Here is a 17,309-nt window from a genome sequence, read left to right on the forward strand (position 1 = left end):
CATTGGTTTCTGACCCTCGATCAGCCGCTCCGTGCTTCACGGTGGTTTCTGACCCTCGATCAGCCGCTCCGTGCTTCACATTGGTTTCTGACCCTCGATCAGCTGCTCTGTGCTTCACATTGGTTTCTGACTCTCGATCAGCCGCTCCGTGCTTCACGGTGGTTTCTGACCCTCGATCAGCCGCTCCGTGCTTCACGGTGGTTTCTGACCCTCGATCAGCCGCTCTGTGCTTCACATTGGTTTCTGACCCTCGATCAGCCGCTCCGTGCTTCACATTGGTTTCTGACCCTCGATCAGCTGCTCTGTGCTTCACATTGGTTTCTGACCCTCGATCAGCCGCTCCGTGCTTCACATTGGTTTCTGACCCTCGATCAGCCGCTCCGTGCTTCATGGTGGTTTCTGACCCTCGATCAGCTGCTCTGTGCTTCATGGTGGTTTCTGACCCTCGATCAGCCGCTCCGTGCTTCATGGTGGTTTCTGACCCTCGATCAGCCGCTCTGTGCTTCACGGTGGTTTCTGACCCTCGATCAGCCGCTCTGTGCTTCACATTGGTTTCTGACCCTCGATCAGCCGCTCTGTGCTTCACATTGGTTTCTGACCCTCGATCAGCCGCTCTGTGCTTCACATTGGTTTCTGACCCTCGATCAGCCGCTCCGTGCTTCACGGTGGTTTCTGACCCTCGATCAGCCGCTCCGTGCTTCATGGTGGTTTCTGACCCTCGATCAGCCGCTCCGTGCTTCACGGTGGTTTCTGACCCTCGATCAGCTGCTCTGTGCTTCACATTGGTTTCTGACCCTCGATCAGCCGCTCCGTGCTTCACGGTGGTTTCTGACCCTCGATCAGCCGCTCCGTGCTTCACATTGGTTTCTGACCCTCGATCAGCTGCTCTGTGCTTCACATTGGTTTCTGACTCTCGATCAGCCGCTCCGTGCTTCACGGTGGTTTCTGACCCTCGATCAGCCGCTCCGTGCTTCACGGTGGTTTCTGACCCTCGATCAGCCGCTCTGTGCTTCACATTGGTTTCTGACCCTCGATCAGCCGCTCCGTGCTTCACATTGGTTTCTGACCCTCGATCAGCTGCTCTGTGCTTCACATTGGTTTCTGACCCTCGATCAGCCGCTCCGTGCTTCACATTGGTTTCTGACCCTCGATCAGCCGCTCCGTGCTTCATGGTGGTTTCTGACCCTCGATCAGCTGCTCTGTGCTTCATGGTGGTTTCTGACCCTCGATCAGCCGCTCCGTGCTTCATGGTGGTTTCTGACCCTCGATCAGCCGCTCTGTGCTTCACGGTGGTTTCTGACCCTCGATCAGCTGCTCTGTGCTTCACGGTGGTTTCTGACCCTCGATCAGCCGCTCTGTGCTTCACATTAGTTTCTGACACTCGATCAGTCGCTCCGTGCTTCACATTGGTTTCTGACCCTCGATCAGCCGCTCCGTGCTTCACATTGGTTTCTGACCCTCGATCAGCCGCTCTGTGCTTCATGGTGGTTTCTGACCCTCGATCAGCTGCTCTGTGCTTCACGGTGGTTTCTGACCCTCGATCAGCCGCTCCGTGCTTCACGGTGGTTTCTGACCCTCGATCAGCCGCTCTGTGCTTCACATTAGTTTCTGACACTCGATCAGTCGCTCCGTGCTTCACATTGGTTTCTGACCCTCGATCAGCCGCTCCGTGCTTCACATTGGTTTCTGACCCTCGATCAGCCGCTCTGTGCTTCACATTGGTTTCTGACCCTCGATCAGCTGCTCTGTGCTTCATGGTGGTTTCTGACCCTCGATCAGCCGCTCCGTGCTTCACATTGGTTTCTGACCCTCGATCAGCCGCTCTGTGCTTCACATTGGTTTCTGACCCTCGATCAGCTGCTCTGTGCTTCACATTGGTTTCTGACCCTCGATCAGCCGCTCCGTGCTTCACATTGGTTTCTGACCCTCGATCAGCTGCTCTGTGCTTCACATTGGTTTCTGACCCTCGATCAGCCGCTCCGTGCTTCATGGTGGTTTCTGACCCTCGATCAGCCGCTCCGTGCTTCATGGTGGTTTCTGACCCTCGATCAGTCGCTCTGTGCTTCATGGTGGTTTCTGACCCTCGATCAGCCGCTCCGTGCTTCATGGTGGTTTCTGACCCTCGATCAGCCGCTCCGTGCTTCATGGTGGTTTCTGACCCTCGATCAGCCGCTTCATGCTTCATGGTGGTTTCTGACCCTCGATCAGCCGCTCTGTGCTTCACATTGGTTTCTGACCCTCGATCAGCCGCTCCGTGCTTCATGGTGGTTTCTGACCCTCGATCAGTCGCTCTGTGCTTCACATTGGTTTCTGACCCTCGATCAGCCGCTCCGTGCTTCACATTGGTTTCTGACCCTCGATCAGCCGCTCTGTGCTTCATGGTGGTTTCTGACCCTCGATCAGCTGCTCTGTGCTTCACATTGGTTTCTGACCCTCGATCAGCTGCTCTGTGCTTCACGGTGGTTTCTGACCCTCGATCAGCTGCTCCGTGCTTCACATTGGTTTCTGACCCTCGATCAGCCGCTCTGTGCTTCACATTGGTTTCTGACCCTCGATCAGCCGCTCTGTGCTTCACATTGGTTTCTGACCCTCGATCAGCCGCTCCGTGCTTCATGGTGGTTTCTGACCCTCGATCAGCCGCTCCGTGCTTCACGGTGGTTTCTGACCCTCGATCAGCCGCTCCGTGCTTCACATTGGTTTCTGACCCTCGATCAGCTGCTCTGTGCTTCACGGTGGTTTCTGACCCTCGATCAGCCGCTCCGTGCTTCACGGTGGTTTCTGACCCTCGATCAGCCGCTCCGTGCTTCACATTGGTTTCTGACCCTCGATCAGCCGCTCTGTGCTTCACGGTGGTTTCTGACCCTCAATCAGCCGCTCCGTGCTTCACATTGGTTTCTGACCCTCGATCAGCCGCTCCGTGCTTCACATTGGTTTCTGACCCTCGATCAGCTGCTCTGTGCTTCACATTGGTTTCTGACCCTCGATCAGCTGCTCTGTGCTTCACATTGGTTTCTGACCCTCGATCAGCCGCTCTGTGCTTCACATTGGTTTCTGACCCTCGATCAGCCGCTCCGTGTTTCACATTGGTTTCTGACCCTCGATCAGCCGCTCCGTGTTTCACATTGGTTTCTGACCCTCGATCAGTCGCTCCGTGCTTCACGGTGGTTTCTGACCCTCGATCAGCTGCTCTGTGCTTCACGGTGGTTTCTGACCCTCGATCAGCCGCTCTGTGCTTCACGGTGGTTTCTGACCCTCGATCAGCCGCTCCGTGCTTCACGGTGGTTTCTGACCCTCGATCAGCCGCTCTGTGCTTCACGGTGGTTTCTGACCCTCGATCAGCCGCTCTGTGCTTCACATTGGTTTCTGACCCTCGATCAGCCGCTCCATGCTTCACATTGGTTTCTGACCCTCGATCAGCCGCTCCGTGCTTCACGGTGGTTTCTGACCCTCGATCAGCCGCTCTGTGCTTCACATTGGTTTCTGACCCTCGATCAGCCGCTCCATGCTTCACATTGGTTTCTGACCCTCGATCAGCCGCTCTGTGCTTCACATTGGTTTCTGACCCTCGATCAGCCGCTCCATGCTTCACATTGGTTTCTGACCCTCGATCAGCCGCTCCGTGCTTCACGGTGGTTTCTGACCCTCGATCAGCCGCTCTGTGCTTCACATTGGTTTCTGACCCTCGATCAGCCGCTCCATGCTTCACATTGGTTTCTGACCCTCGATCAGCCGCTCCGTGCTTCACGGTGGTTTCTGACCCTCGATCAGCCGCTCTGTGCTTCACATTGGTTTCTGACCCTCGATCAGCCGCTCCATGCTTCACATTGGTTTCTGACCCTCGATCAGCCGCTCTGTGCTTCACATTGGTTTCTGACCCTCGATCAGCTGCTCTGTGCTTCATGGTGGTTTCTGACCCTCGATCAGCTGCTCTGTGCTTCACATTGGTTTCTGACCCTCGATCAGCTGCTCTGTGCTTCACATTGGTTTCTGACCCTCGATCAGCTGCTCTGTGCTTCACGGTGGTTTCTGACCCTCGATCAGCCGCTCTGTGCTTCACGGTGGTTTCTGACCCTCGATCAGCTGCTCTGTGCTTCACATTGGTTTCTGACCCTCGATCAGCTGCTCTGTGCTTCACGGTGGTTTCTGACCCTCGATCAGCTGCTCTGTGCTTCATGGTGGTTTCTGACCCTCGATCAGCCGCTCCGTGCTTCACATTGGTTTCTGACCCTCGATCAGCCGCTCCGTGCTTCATGGTGGTTTCTGACCCTCGATCAGCCGCTCCGTGCTTCATGGTGGTTTCTGACCCTCGATCAGTCGCTCTGTGCTTCACATTGGTTTCTGACCCTCGATCAGCCGCTCCGTGCTTCACATTGGTTTCTGACACTCGATCAGCCGCTCTGTGCTTCACATTGGTTTCTGACCCTCGATCAGCCGCTCCGTGCTTCATGGTGGTTTCTGACCCTCGATCAGCCGCTCCGTGCTTCATGGTGGTTTCTGACCCTCGATCAGCCGCTCCGTGCTTCATGGTGGTTTCTGACCCTCGATCAGTCGCTCTGTGCTTCACATTGGTTTCTGACCCTCGATCAGTCGCTCTGTGCTTCACATTGGTTTCTGACCCTCGATCAGCCGCTCCGTGCTTCACGGTGGTTTCTGACCCTCGATCAGCCGCTCCGTGCTTCACATTGGTTTCTGACCCTCGATCAGCCGCTCCGTGCTTCATGGTGGTTTCTGACCCTCGATCAGCTGCTCTGTGCTTCACATTGGTTTCTGACCCTCGATCAGCCGCTCCGTGCTTCATGGTGGTTTCTGACCCTCGATCAGCCGCTCCGTGCTTCATGGTGGTTTCTGACCTTCGATCAGCCGCTCCGTGCTTCACGGTGGTTTCTGACCCTCGATCAGCCGCTCTGTGCTTCATATTGGTTTCTGACCCTCGATCAGCTGCTCTGTGCTTCACATTGGTTTCTGACCCTCGATCAGCCGCTCCGTGCTTCACGGTGGTTTCTGACCCTCGATCAGCCGCTCTGTGCTTCACGGTGGTTTCTGACCCTCGATCAGCCGCTCTGTGCTTCACGGTGGTTTCTGACCCTCGATCAGCCGCTCTGTGCTTCACGGTGGTTTCTGACCCTCGATCAGCCGCTCCGTCCTTCACATTGGTTTCTGACCCTCGATCAGCCGCTCTGTGCTTCACGGTGGTTTCTGACCCTCGATCAGCTGCTCTGTGCTTCACATTGGTTTCTGACCCTCGATCAGCCGCTCCGTGCTTCACATTGGTTTCTGACCCTCGATCAGCTGCTCTGTGCTTCACATTGGTTTCTGACCCTCGATCAGCCGCTCCGTGCTTCACATTGGTTTCTGACCCTCGATCAGCCGCTTCATGCTTCACGGTGGTTTCTGACCCTCGATCAGCCGCTCCGTGCTTCATGGTGGTTTCTGACCCTCGATCAGCTGCTCTGTGCTTCATGGTGGTTTCTGACCCTCGATCAGCCACTTCATGCTTCACATTGGTTTCTGACCCTCGATCAGCCGCTCTGTGCTTCACGGTGGTTTCTGACCCTCGATCAGCCGCTCTGTGCTTCACGGTGGTTTCTGACCCTCGATCAGCCGCTCCGTGCTTCACGGTGGTTTCTGACCCTCGATCAGCTGCTCTGTGCTTCACATTGGTTTCTGACCCTCGATCAGTCGCTCCGTGCTTCACATTGGTTTCTGACCCTCGATCAGCCGCTCCGTGCTTCACATTGGTTTCTGACCCTCGATCAGCCGCTCTGTGCTTCACATTGGTTTCTGACCCTCGATCAGCCGCTCCGTGCTTCACATTGGTTTCTGACCCTCGATCAGCTGCTCTGTGCTTCACATTGGTTTCTGACCCTCGATCAGCCGCTCCGTGCTTCATGGTGGTTTCTGACCCTCGATCAGCCGCTCCGTGCTTCACGGTGGTTTCTGACCCTCGATCAGCTGCTCTGTGCTTCATGGTGGTTTCTGACCCTCGATCAGCTGCTCTGTGCTTCATGGTGGTTTCTGACCCTCGATCAGCCGCTCTGTGCTTCACATTGGTTTCTGACCCTCGATCAGCCGCTCCGTGCTTCACATTGGTTTCTGACCCTCGATCAGCTGCTCTGTGCTTCACATTGGTTTCTGACCCTCGATCAGCCGCTCCGTGCTTCATGGTGGTTTCTGACCCTCGATCAGCCGCTCCGTGCTTCACGGTGGTTTCTGACCCTCGATCAGCTGCTCTGTGCTTCATGGTGGTTTCTGACCCTCGATCAGCTGCTCTGTGCTTCACATTGGTTTCTGACCCTCGATCAGCCGCTCCGTGCTTCATGGTGGTTTCTGACCCTCGATCAGTCGCTCCGTGCTTCACATTGGTTTCTGACCCTCGATCAGCCGCTCCGTGCTTCATGGTGGTTTCTGACCCTCGATCAGCCGCTCCATGCTTCACATTGGTTTCTGACCCTCGATCAGCCGCTCTGTGCTTCACATTGGTTTCTGACCCTCGATCAGCCGCTCTGTGCTTCACATTGGTTTCTGACCCTCGATCAGCCGCTCCGTGCTTCATGGTGGTTTCTGACCCTCGATCAGCCGCTCCGTGCTTCATGGTGGTTTCTGACCCTCGATCAGCCGCTCCGTGCTTCACGGTGGTTTCTGACCCTCGATCAGCCGCTCCGTGCTTCACATTGGTTTCTGACCCTCGATCAGCCGCTCTGTGCTTCATGGTGGTTTCTGACCCTCGATCAGCTGCTCTGTGCTTCACATTGGTTTCTGACCCTCGATCAGCTGCTCTGTGCTTCATGGTGGTTTCTGACCCTCGATCAGCCGCTCTGTGCTTCACATTGGTTTCTGACCCTCGATCAGCCGCTCTGTGCTTCACATTGGTTTCTGACCCTCGATCAGCCGCTCCGTGCTTCATGGTGGTTTCTGACCCTCGATCAGCCGCTCCGTGCTTCATGGTGGTTTCTGACCCTCGATCAGCCGCTCCGTGCTTCACGGTGGTTTCTGACCCTCGATCAGCCGCTCTGTGCTTCACATTGGTTTCTGACCCTCGATCAGCCGCTCCGTGCTTCACATTGGTTTCTGACCCTCGATCAGCCGCTCCGTGCTTCATGGTGGTTTCTGACCCTCGATCAGCTGCTCTGTGCTTCATGGTGGTTTCTGACCCTCGATCAGCCGCTCCGTGCTTCATGGTGGTTTCTGACCCTCGATCAGCCGCTCTGTGCTTCACATTGGTTTCTGACCCTCGATCAGCCGCTCTGTGCTTCACGGTGGTTTCTGACCCTTGATCAGCCGCTCTGTGCTTCACGGTGGTTTCTGACCCTTGATCAGCCGCTCTGTGCTTCACATTGGTTTCTGACCCTCGATCAGCCGCTCTGTGCTTCATGGTGGTTTCTGACCCTCGATTAGCCGCTCTGTGCTTCACATTAGTTTCTGACCCTCGATCAGCCACTCCGTCCTTCACATTGGTTTCTGACCCTCGATTAGCCGCTCCGTGCTTCACATTAGTTTCTGACCCTCGATCAGCCACTCCGTCCTTCACATTAGTTTCTGACCCTCGATCAGCCACTCCGTCCTTCACATTGGTTTCTGACCCTCGATCAGCCGCTCCGTGCTTCACGGTGGTTTCTGACCCTCGATCAGCCGCTCTGTGCTTCACATTAGTTTCTGACCCTCGATCAGCCGCTCTGTGCTTCACATTGGTTTCTGACCCTCGATTAGCCGCTCCGTGCTTCAAGGTGGTTTCTGACCCTCGATTAGCCGCTCCGTGCTTCAAGGTGGTTTCTGACCCTCGATCAGCCGCTCTGTGCTTCACGGTGGTTTCTGACCCTCGATCAGCCGCTCTGTGCTTCACGGTGGTTTCTGACCCTCGATCAGCCGCTCCGTGCTTCATGGTGGTTTCTGACCCTCGATCAGCCGCTCCGTGCTTCACACTGGTTTCTGACCCTCGATCAGCCGCTCCGTGCTTCACGGTGGTTTCTGACCCTCGATTAGCCGCTCCGTCCTTCACATTAGTTTCTGACCCTCGATCAGCCACTCCGTCCTTCACATTGGTTTCTGACCCTCGATTAGCCGCTCCGTGCTTCAAGGTGGTTTCTGACCCTCGATTAGCCGCTCCGTGCTTCAAGGTGGTTTCTGACCCTCGATCAGCCGCTCCGTGCTTCATGGTGGTTTCTGACCCTCGATCAGTCGCTCCGTCCTTCACATTGGTTTCTGACCCTCGATCAGCCGCTCCGTGCTTCACATTGGTTTCTGACCCTCGATTAGCCGCTCCGTGCTTCATGGTGGTTTCTGACCCTCGATCAGTCGCTCCGTCCTTCACATTGGTTTCTGACCCTCGATTAGCCGCTCCGTGCTTCATGGTGGTTTCTGACCCTCGATCAGTCGCTCCGTCCTTCACATTGGTTTCTGACCCTCGATCAGCCGCTCCGTGCTTCACATTGGTTTCTGACCCTCGATCAGCCGCTCTGTGCTTCAAGATGGTTTCTGACCCTCGATTAGCCGCTCCGTGCTTCATGGTGGTTTCTGACCCTCGATTAGCCGCTCCGTGCTTCATGGTGGTTTCTGACCCTCGATTAGCCGCTCCGTGCTTCATGGTGGTTTCTGACCCTCGATTAGCCGCTCCGTGCTTCATGGTGGTTTCTGACCCTCGATTAGCCGCTCCGTGCTTCATGGTGGTTTCTGACCCTCGATTAGCCGCTCCGTGCTTCACATTGGTTTCTGACCCTCGATCAGCCGCTCCGTGCTTCACGGTGGTTTCTGACCCTCGATCAGCCGCTCTGTGCTTCACGGTGGTTTCTGACCTTCGATCAGCCGCTCTGTGCTTCACATTGGTTTCTGACCCTCGATCAGCCGCTCTGTGCTTCATGGTGGTTTCTGACCCTCGATTAGCCGCTCCGTGCTTCACGGTGGTTTCTGACCCTCGATCAGCCGCTCCGTGCTTCATGGTGGTTTCTGACCCTCGATCAGCCGCTCCGTGCTTCACACTGGTTTCTGACCCTCGATCAGCTGCTCTGTGCTTCACGGTGGTTTCTGACCCTCGATTAGCCGCTCCGTCCTTCACATTAGTTTCTGACCCTCGATCAGCCGCTCTGTGCTTCACGGTGGTTTCTGACCCTCGATTAGCCGCTCCGTCCTTCACATTAGTTTCTGACCCTCGATCAGCCGCTCCGTGCTTCACGGTGGTTTCTGACCCTCGATTAGCCGCTCCGTCCTTCACATTGGTTTCTGACCCTCGATTAGCCGCTCCGTGCTTCACGGTGGTTTCTGACCCTCGATTAGCCGCTCTGTGCTTCAAGGTGGTTTCTGACCCTCGATTAGCCGCTCCGTGCTTCAAGGTGGTTTCTGACCCTCGATCAGCCGCTCCGTCCTTCACATTGGTTTCTGACCCTCGATTAGCCGCTCTGTGCTTCAAGGTGGTTTCTGACCCTCGATTAGCCGCTCCGTGCTTCAAGGTGGTTTCTGACCCTCGATTAGCCGCTCCGTCCTTCACATTGGTTTCTGACCCTCGAATAGCCGCTCCGTGCTTCACGGTGGTTTCTGACCCTCGATTAGCCGCTCCGTCCTTCACATTGGTTTCTGACCCTCGATTAGCCGCTCCGTGCTTCACGGTGGTTTCTGACCCTCGATTAGCCGCTCTGTGCTTCAAGGTGGTTTCTGACCCTCGATTAGCCGCTCCGTGCTTCAAGGTGGTTTCTGACCCTCGATCAGCCGCTCCGTGCTTCATGGTGGTTTCTGACCCTCGATCAGTCGCTCCGTCCTTCACATTGGTTTCTGACCCTCGATCAGCCGCTCCGTGCTTCACATTGGTTTCTGACCCTCGATTAGCCGCTCCGTGCTTCATGGTGGTTTCTGACCCTCGATCAGTCGCTCCGTCCTTCACATTGGTTTCTGACCCTCGATTAGCCGCTCCGTGCTTCATGGTGGTTTCTGACCCTCGATCAGTCGCTCCGTCCTTCACATTGGTTTCTGACCCTCGATCAGCCGCTCCGTGCTTCACATTGGTTTCTGACCCTCGATTAGCCGCTCCGTGCTTCAAGATGGTTTCTGACCCTCGATTAGCCGCTCCGTGCTTCATGGTGGTTTCTGACCTTCGATCAGCCGCTCTGTGCTTCACATTGGTTTCTGACCCTCGATCAGCCGCTCCGTGCTTCACGGTGGTTTCTGACCCTCGATTAGCCGCTCCGTGCTTCATGGTGGTTTCTGACCCTCGATTAGCCGCTCCGTGCTTCACGGTGGTTTCTGACCCTCGATCAGCCGCTTCATGCTTCATGGTGGTTTCTGACCCTCGATCAGCCGCTTCATGCTTCACGGTGGTTTCTGACCCTCGATCAGCCGCTTCATGCTTCATGGTGGTTTCTGACCCTCGATCAGCCGCTTCATGCTTCATGGTGGTTTCTGACCCTCGATCAGCCGCTTCATGCTTCACATTGGTTTCTGACCCTCGATCAGCCGCTTCATGCTTCACATTGGTTTCTGACCCTCGATCAGCCGCTTCATGCTTCATGGTGGTTTCTGACCCTCGATCAGCCGCTTCCTGCTTCACATTGGTTTCTGACCCTCGATCAGCCGCTTCGTGCTTCACATTGGTTTCTGACCCTCGATCAGCCGCTCTGTGCTTCACATTGGTTTCTGACCCTCGATCAGCCGCTCCGTGCTTCACGGTGGTTTCTGACCCTCGATCAGCCGCTTCATGCTTCACGGTGGTTTCCGTGGTCGCTTAATCTGCACGGCAATTTCCCGTTACAGCTATCTCTCTGTACATCTGTTAACCTCAGCCTTTCTATAACCTCAGCATTTCTAGTATGATAACTTGCAAGTAGAACATAAGCAACATAAGCACGTTTGGTGAATCTGGTTGGGCATTCAGATCTCCACACACCTGCCTCCAGTAATGTTTTTCAGATGTAACCTACAGTCAAAAACAAATAAATGCAAAGTATACATTTATAAACCATGAGTATGCAGTTGCAGCAGTGTTTCTGTGATCCGACTTTCTGTGCAAAAGTGTTTTTTGTAATCGCTCACTGTCTTGTTTCATCCCTGACTAAAGAAACCAGGATCACAAACAAGTTACGGAGAGAATCTATATATTATGTATGTGTATCGTCTATATTTGTCTATATTTTAAATGATGATAACATGATATTCTATTTCTGTGCTTTACGTTATAGCCTATAACCCGATGGGTAGTTTCCCTTCTGGATCCAGAACATCCATCAGCAATAAAATGAGAGAATATTTTTCTGCTTTTCTTTTCACTGGTAAAATAGTGCCTATGAAAGTGTTGCTAAGTTTGTATTTTAAACGATTCAACTACTTGCATGGCAAGAGAGAGGAGGCTCCTGTTCTTCTTATCCGCACACTCAGTGTTGATGCTTATGGTGGACAGAAAAATACACACACAGAATTAGTGATTAACAATCTGGACAATTATAAACAAAAGCTGGGTCAAGAATCTGAAACAAGTAATCCTGATGTCACTGGTTTGCTTTTCTCTCAACTCTCAAACCCTGTGTTCTTCTGCACCACCAAGCAGTGAAAATAACGGCATTTTTATCACCATGACTGTGAAGAACTTAGATCATTATTTGTTTTCGTGGTTATTAAAAAAAAAAGCCCCACAAACTTACCTACGAACACGACACATGGGACACTAACTAACTGATCACGGACACCTTCAGCAGCTAGCTAACGTAACTTTTTTATTTTTGACTTCACTAAAAGTAAATACAAACGCACAAAACCAACAAACAGTAACAATAAGTTGAGTAATACCGACCTTTTGCGAGCCCGCCGGTGTGGTCCGGTGAAGCTGGTTTGTTTTCGGATATATAAATCGGATATCTCAAACTGCAGTTATTACTAGTGAGAATGAAGTCTCGAAACACAGAACAGGAGCTGGCTGTGGTGTGGAGACTCTTAAACAACTAAAAAGGTAAGAGCAAAAAGCATTCATTATTTATTACTTTCTATGAAGGCAACTTTGATTGATTGGTTGATATATTTGTGATAATTTAAGCAAAAAGTGTAATTTTTTTTATGGAGAATAAAATTAGACTATGGGGAGGGGCAACCTTGTAGTCCTGCACTAATGGGAAACACTGGTGTAATGTTTTATTGTGACTCCTGTTCTTATAGAACACCTGTCGGACAGGTTACTAAACCAATGCTTTTTGTGTGTCCCATTCAAGGATAAAGCCTGGTTTATAGTCGTTGTGGCCGTCCCAGCCCACCGTGATGCCAAACACCTGACGGGGAGTTGAACCGTTCAGACTTATACGTTGCTCCTCTACGCTCACGTTGAGATAAATGTTCTTTTTCAATTTGACAATCACAACAGCACAATAACAGAGGTGCAAAGTGTCGCTCCAAAGTAAATTGGACAATGCAGATCGAAGGACGACCATAAACCAGCCCTAACTTCCTGCCCCTCTGACATTTAAATCTGCAAAACTCTTACAATTGTACATGTCAGATGGTATTTGTAATGTTTTTGACAGCAGACATGCATTAATTATTTAATTAATAAATGCAGCTTACACTTTGGGACTGCAGACTCCGGCGGTTCTTTAGTTCCAGCAATTGTTTTGAACTGTTCCCCCAGTTCACAAGTGTTCCTGAAAATCTGGATTTACAAATTAAGCACTGGTTTTAACACATAAAACTTTAAAGCATACTTTACTTCTTTGCACAAAACATCCCACATTTCAAACATTACATAGACTTCTCATGACCAAAGTCTTACTAAATTAAATACTTGTGACCTCTGTACGATCAATAGTTAAAAAAAAATACAAATATACAATAGTAGCAGAGCAGCAGATAATAATAATCATCATCATAATCATCAAAAATAATAATCATAATAATCATAATAATAATCATAATAATCATAATCATAATAACAGCTTACACTTGTTACACTTAACAAGCCTGTGTTACAAAGTTTCTCAAAGTACATCTACTATGCGCTTTGCTGTCGGCCTGCTCCTGTCCTGCTCGTTTAATAATCCCCTTAATGTTAGAGGAGCGCCCTCTTGTGTTCAAACATAAAACTACATGAAGCTTGCACATATTATGTACATCACATCCCATTCCTAATGTTGCATCACTCTGACAGCAGCTGGTGGAGTCTTGGGGTGCAGAGGAATCTCTCTTTACAGAGTCATGAACACGTCCCACACGTCCCGCAGAGGAGCAGGACTTTAGGATCCAGAGTAACCCGTGTTTATGTCACAACAGAACACGCTGAACCGATCATCTATACACGCTGCTTTGGAGCTGTGTGTATTTTCTTCAGTATGATTATCATTTTACATTGTGTCTTTTCCAGCTGTGCATGAAGCTATTTTGCATTAGGACATTATGTTTCTAACAATGAGAGCACTTTGTTTAAAGAATATGTGCAGTCCTAACACCGCAGCAACAATAACATGAAATTACAAATGACTCTTCACAAACCAAGGCCCTGGCCCATCATAACCCGGCAGAGGAGTCCGAAGTCCGTCTGTCCGTCTGGTCAGGAGCCAGCCTCGGTCCGCCCTGAGCACGTCCACAGTCTCCATGTTACATAAACGCTTATCAATGACATGGCCTCCAAGCTCATCAACAAACAGACGGATGAAAAGAACCAGATTTCCTCGAGAGGTCAACCAAGAGCGACGTAGCAATCTATAGTCTCACCTGAAAAGCCCCGCTGTGTGGCTTTAAATCATACCAAATACATGTAATATATAATGAGAACCAGATGTTTACATACACTTGACAAAAAGACACATTCTCACTGTCTGACTTGAAACCAGAATAAACTTACTTTTTTAGGTCAATCAGAAATTATCAAAAATATTTCTGTTTCTGGCTAAATGCCACAAGAATGACAGATGGAATGTTCTACACAGTTTTATGTTGCTTTGTATACATCCAAAGGTTTACATACATTTCATTCATATTTGATAGCGTTGCCTTTAACACTGTTTAACTTGGGTCAAAAGTTTTGGATTTCCTTCCACAAGCTTCTCACAATACAGTGGGAAGAAAAAGTAAGTGCACCGTCTGGAATTTCTCACATTTCTGTCTAAATTGATCTCTGAATGTGGTCTGATCTTCATCCAAATCACAGGAATGAGTAAACAGTGTCTGCTTAAACTAATACCAAACATTTGCATTTGATCTTATTTTTATTGGCCATAACATGTAAACATTCACAGGACAGTGTGGAATAAGTAAGTGCACCCCCTGTTTTGTAAAGAGGAATGATCCAAGAGTCATCCTGAGCGTCTCATCTGCAACTACAGAAAAGCAGTTATTTCGAGAGAAAAGAAGAGTCAGCAGATATTTAATACAAGGGTTCACTTACTTATTCACCCGCTGTTGTGAATGTCTCAGGTTTTTCTGCAAAATAAACTTGTGAATTCATTTTTCTATTGGTGATGTCACGTTGTCCAGGCCCTGAGGAAACAAAACAGCCCCACACCAGGATTGTCCTGCTCCAGACTCCACAGTGAGGAGAGGGTTTATGTTGATGTGCTGTTCCATTTGTCCTCCACACATGACATTGTGTGTTCCTCCCAAACTATTCAGTCTTGCCCGAGGACACAACGACAGTGTGCACTTTCAGGAGGTGGGATTCAAACCCCCGACCTTCCGATCATGAGACGACCTGCTCTACCATCTGCGCCACTGTCGCCCCATAATGACATAACGATGATAGAAACTGGCATTGTAATCACAGTTATTAATCACAATTATGCAACAATTCATTCAGAGATTACCGGTGCATTAGTTATGCTGTCAGTTTGCTATAGATCTGTGGATGCTGTAGAAAGGGGCACCATATAAGGAAAATTCCTAGTTGTGAACTTGTTCATGACAATGATTCTGATTCTGAAAGACTGTTGTGGAGCGGAGGGAGCTGTGCAGGAGGAAGAGGAAGGAGGAGCTGACCAGTGCAGGACACCACGCTCTGAAACAGGGACAGACCCAGGAGGCGCCGCACCGTTAAGAGGATCAGAGGAGACTGAAGGCAGACAGCCAGGGCTACATGCGGGTCAGGCTGGCCCACAGCGACTCAGGACTAACGCCTGGTGTACGCTTGTTCAAATAAAGCACTTACTTTCCTACTTTTAATATGAAAGACTAATGCATGGTAGCTGTGCTGCCGCGGCGCACCGAGAGCAGGTGTTTCACACGCCGAGGAAAAACCCGAGAAGAGGAGGGAGAGAGAGACACTCCACAAACCAAACCCAGGGAGAACCTCAAACACACACGGCCCAAACAAAGCACGCTCAGCCCTAAAGCAAAGGAGCACTAGTTCTCTCCAGATACATTACTCTTTAAGTCCCGTGTAACAGAAACAGGAGTGAGTCGGACAGGTACAACTAAAGGACGGGGCTTTGTCCGAGGCCCAGCGTGAGTCATTATTACATTCACTAAATGTGATCAATGAGCTGAAGTTAGACCCTGAAATCAGAGGTTATTATTGTGCACTGTTCATACAGCGACGTGAGCGTGTCCGTCTGATCCTCAGCTCTACTTGAACATGACCTGTAAAAGCACTGGAGATGCAGAGTGTGAGGGGAGACGACCACAGGAAACAGGCTTGTGTTGTTCACATAATACTAGGAGTGTTGCATTTCTTTGTAATAAAGATTGTTAACAAATATGAACATTCTCCTTATGAGCTGCTTAGCTGAAAACGGAACTAAACACGTCACACTGAGGAAGACTACGGGAAATTAGGCGAGAAAACAAAATGAGAATTAACAGTGCCTTTGTAGCTATATCTACTCCATTGATTATCTGTTTAGTGTATTTAGTTGTTAAATGTGTTTCACAGTTACATTTATGAAGTGGAAAGCCCAAATTAGTTCATGGGATGTTTTGAATACTTCTAAACATTGAAATGTTGTTTAAAAGAACTGTTGTGTGCTTTTCAAGTAACCAAGCTACCGTTGTTCATTTTCCAATTAAAAAACCTGATAAACCTATAGTAAAACATGAACATAGAGACTTTGGTTTTGGTGCAGAGCATGTGGTTATCAGAGTTGTACAACATTATCTGTGGGACAGTGGAGATTAGGGATGGGCGGATCGATACCAAAGTATCGATACCAAACAGCTACTTTTTAAGTATCGATATTGGGCAAAAAGTATTGATACTAATTTGCATATGTAAAAGGAAGGCGTGGCAGCAATTATCAACCCAAAAGGATGATTTATTCCTTTGTTCTGAGCCAAAACAGTCACAACAGCAAAGGATTGAACTGAGCCGGGCTGATCATTCTGGTTTAGGTTCTATTTGTCATTTAAGTATTCATTTTAAATGTTGTTTATGTGTTTAATTTCACATTAACATTGTTTACTTAACCAGTTAAAGTAATATAATTTTAATTGACCAATTAATTATATAAAACAACCAGTTTTAGAAATGTATATTGATTGAAATACATTCACCCATATGAAATGACCAGTATCTGTATCGGTATCGACAAAAAAGACCCCAAAAGTATCGGTATCATATCGATTCCAAAAAATGTGGTATCGCCCATCTCTAGTGGAGATTGCTGAAAAAGTCCCGGCAGAAAAGGACTGACAGGCAAAGAGTTAAGTAACAGTTATTTTATTAGAAAAATACAAATCCAAGTGCAGATTTTGAACAACTCATTGAAAAGACACAGTCGTGGTCACACAGTAAGTGCACGGTCACTGGAAAACCTTTGCAGGTCAACAGCAGCCCAGTGTTCCTGGGCACTGTCCTGCCTGGGCACTGTCCCGCCCGGGCACTGTCCCGCCCGGGCACCATCAGTGACCTGCTCGGGGTTTGTTCCAAGTCGGAAGAGAAAAAAGTAATCAAAACACACAATTACAGAAATCCCATTTTAAACATAAATAATGGAGACAAATCCCAGACGACATGCAGAGGCACTTCAGGTTCAGGAAGACAAACTCCATTTACATTTACAACAACGTGAAGCTCGGACTCTTTCATCAAACATGGCTTTCATCTCCTTCAGCTACATTCATTATTTTCCACCAGTTTCTCTTTCTCAGAACAGTTCTGTCTCCCACACTTGGACAATATATTTTTGTCCATCGCTAAAACATCTTTTTTTCCCTCTTCTGTCGACAGAGAGGTAGTAATGGAAGTATAAATACAAATCTCTCTGTGTTTTCAAAGCAGTAACTGTTAGTTTGTCCATCAGAAACATCCTTTCTGTAAAACACGCTGAGAGAAAATCATTCTGGGATGTTGTGGAAATCAGGCATTAAAGGTACACTGCGTAACATTTTGGACTATACTGCTAATACCCAGCTCAACACAG

The sequence above is a fragment of the Gobius niger genome (assembly GCF_951799975.1).
Source record: "Gobius niger genome assembly, chromosome: 10".
NCBI lineage: Eukaryota > Metazoa > Chordata > Actinopteri > Gobiiformes > Gobiidae > Gobius > Gobius niger.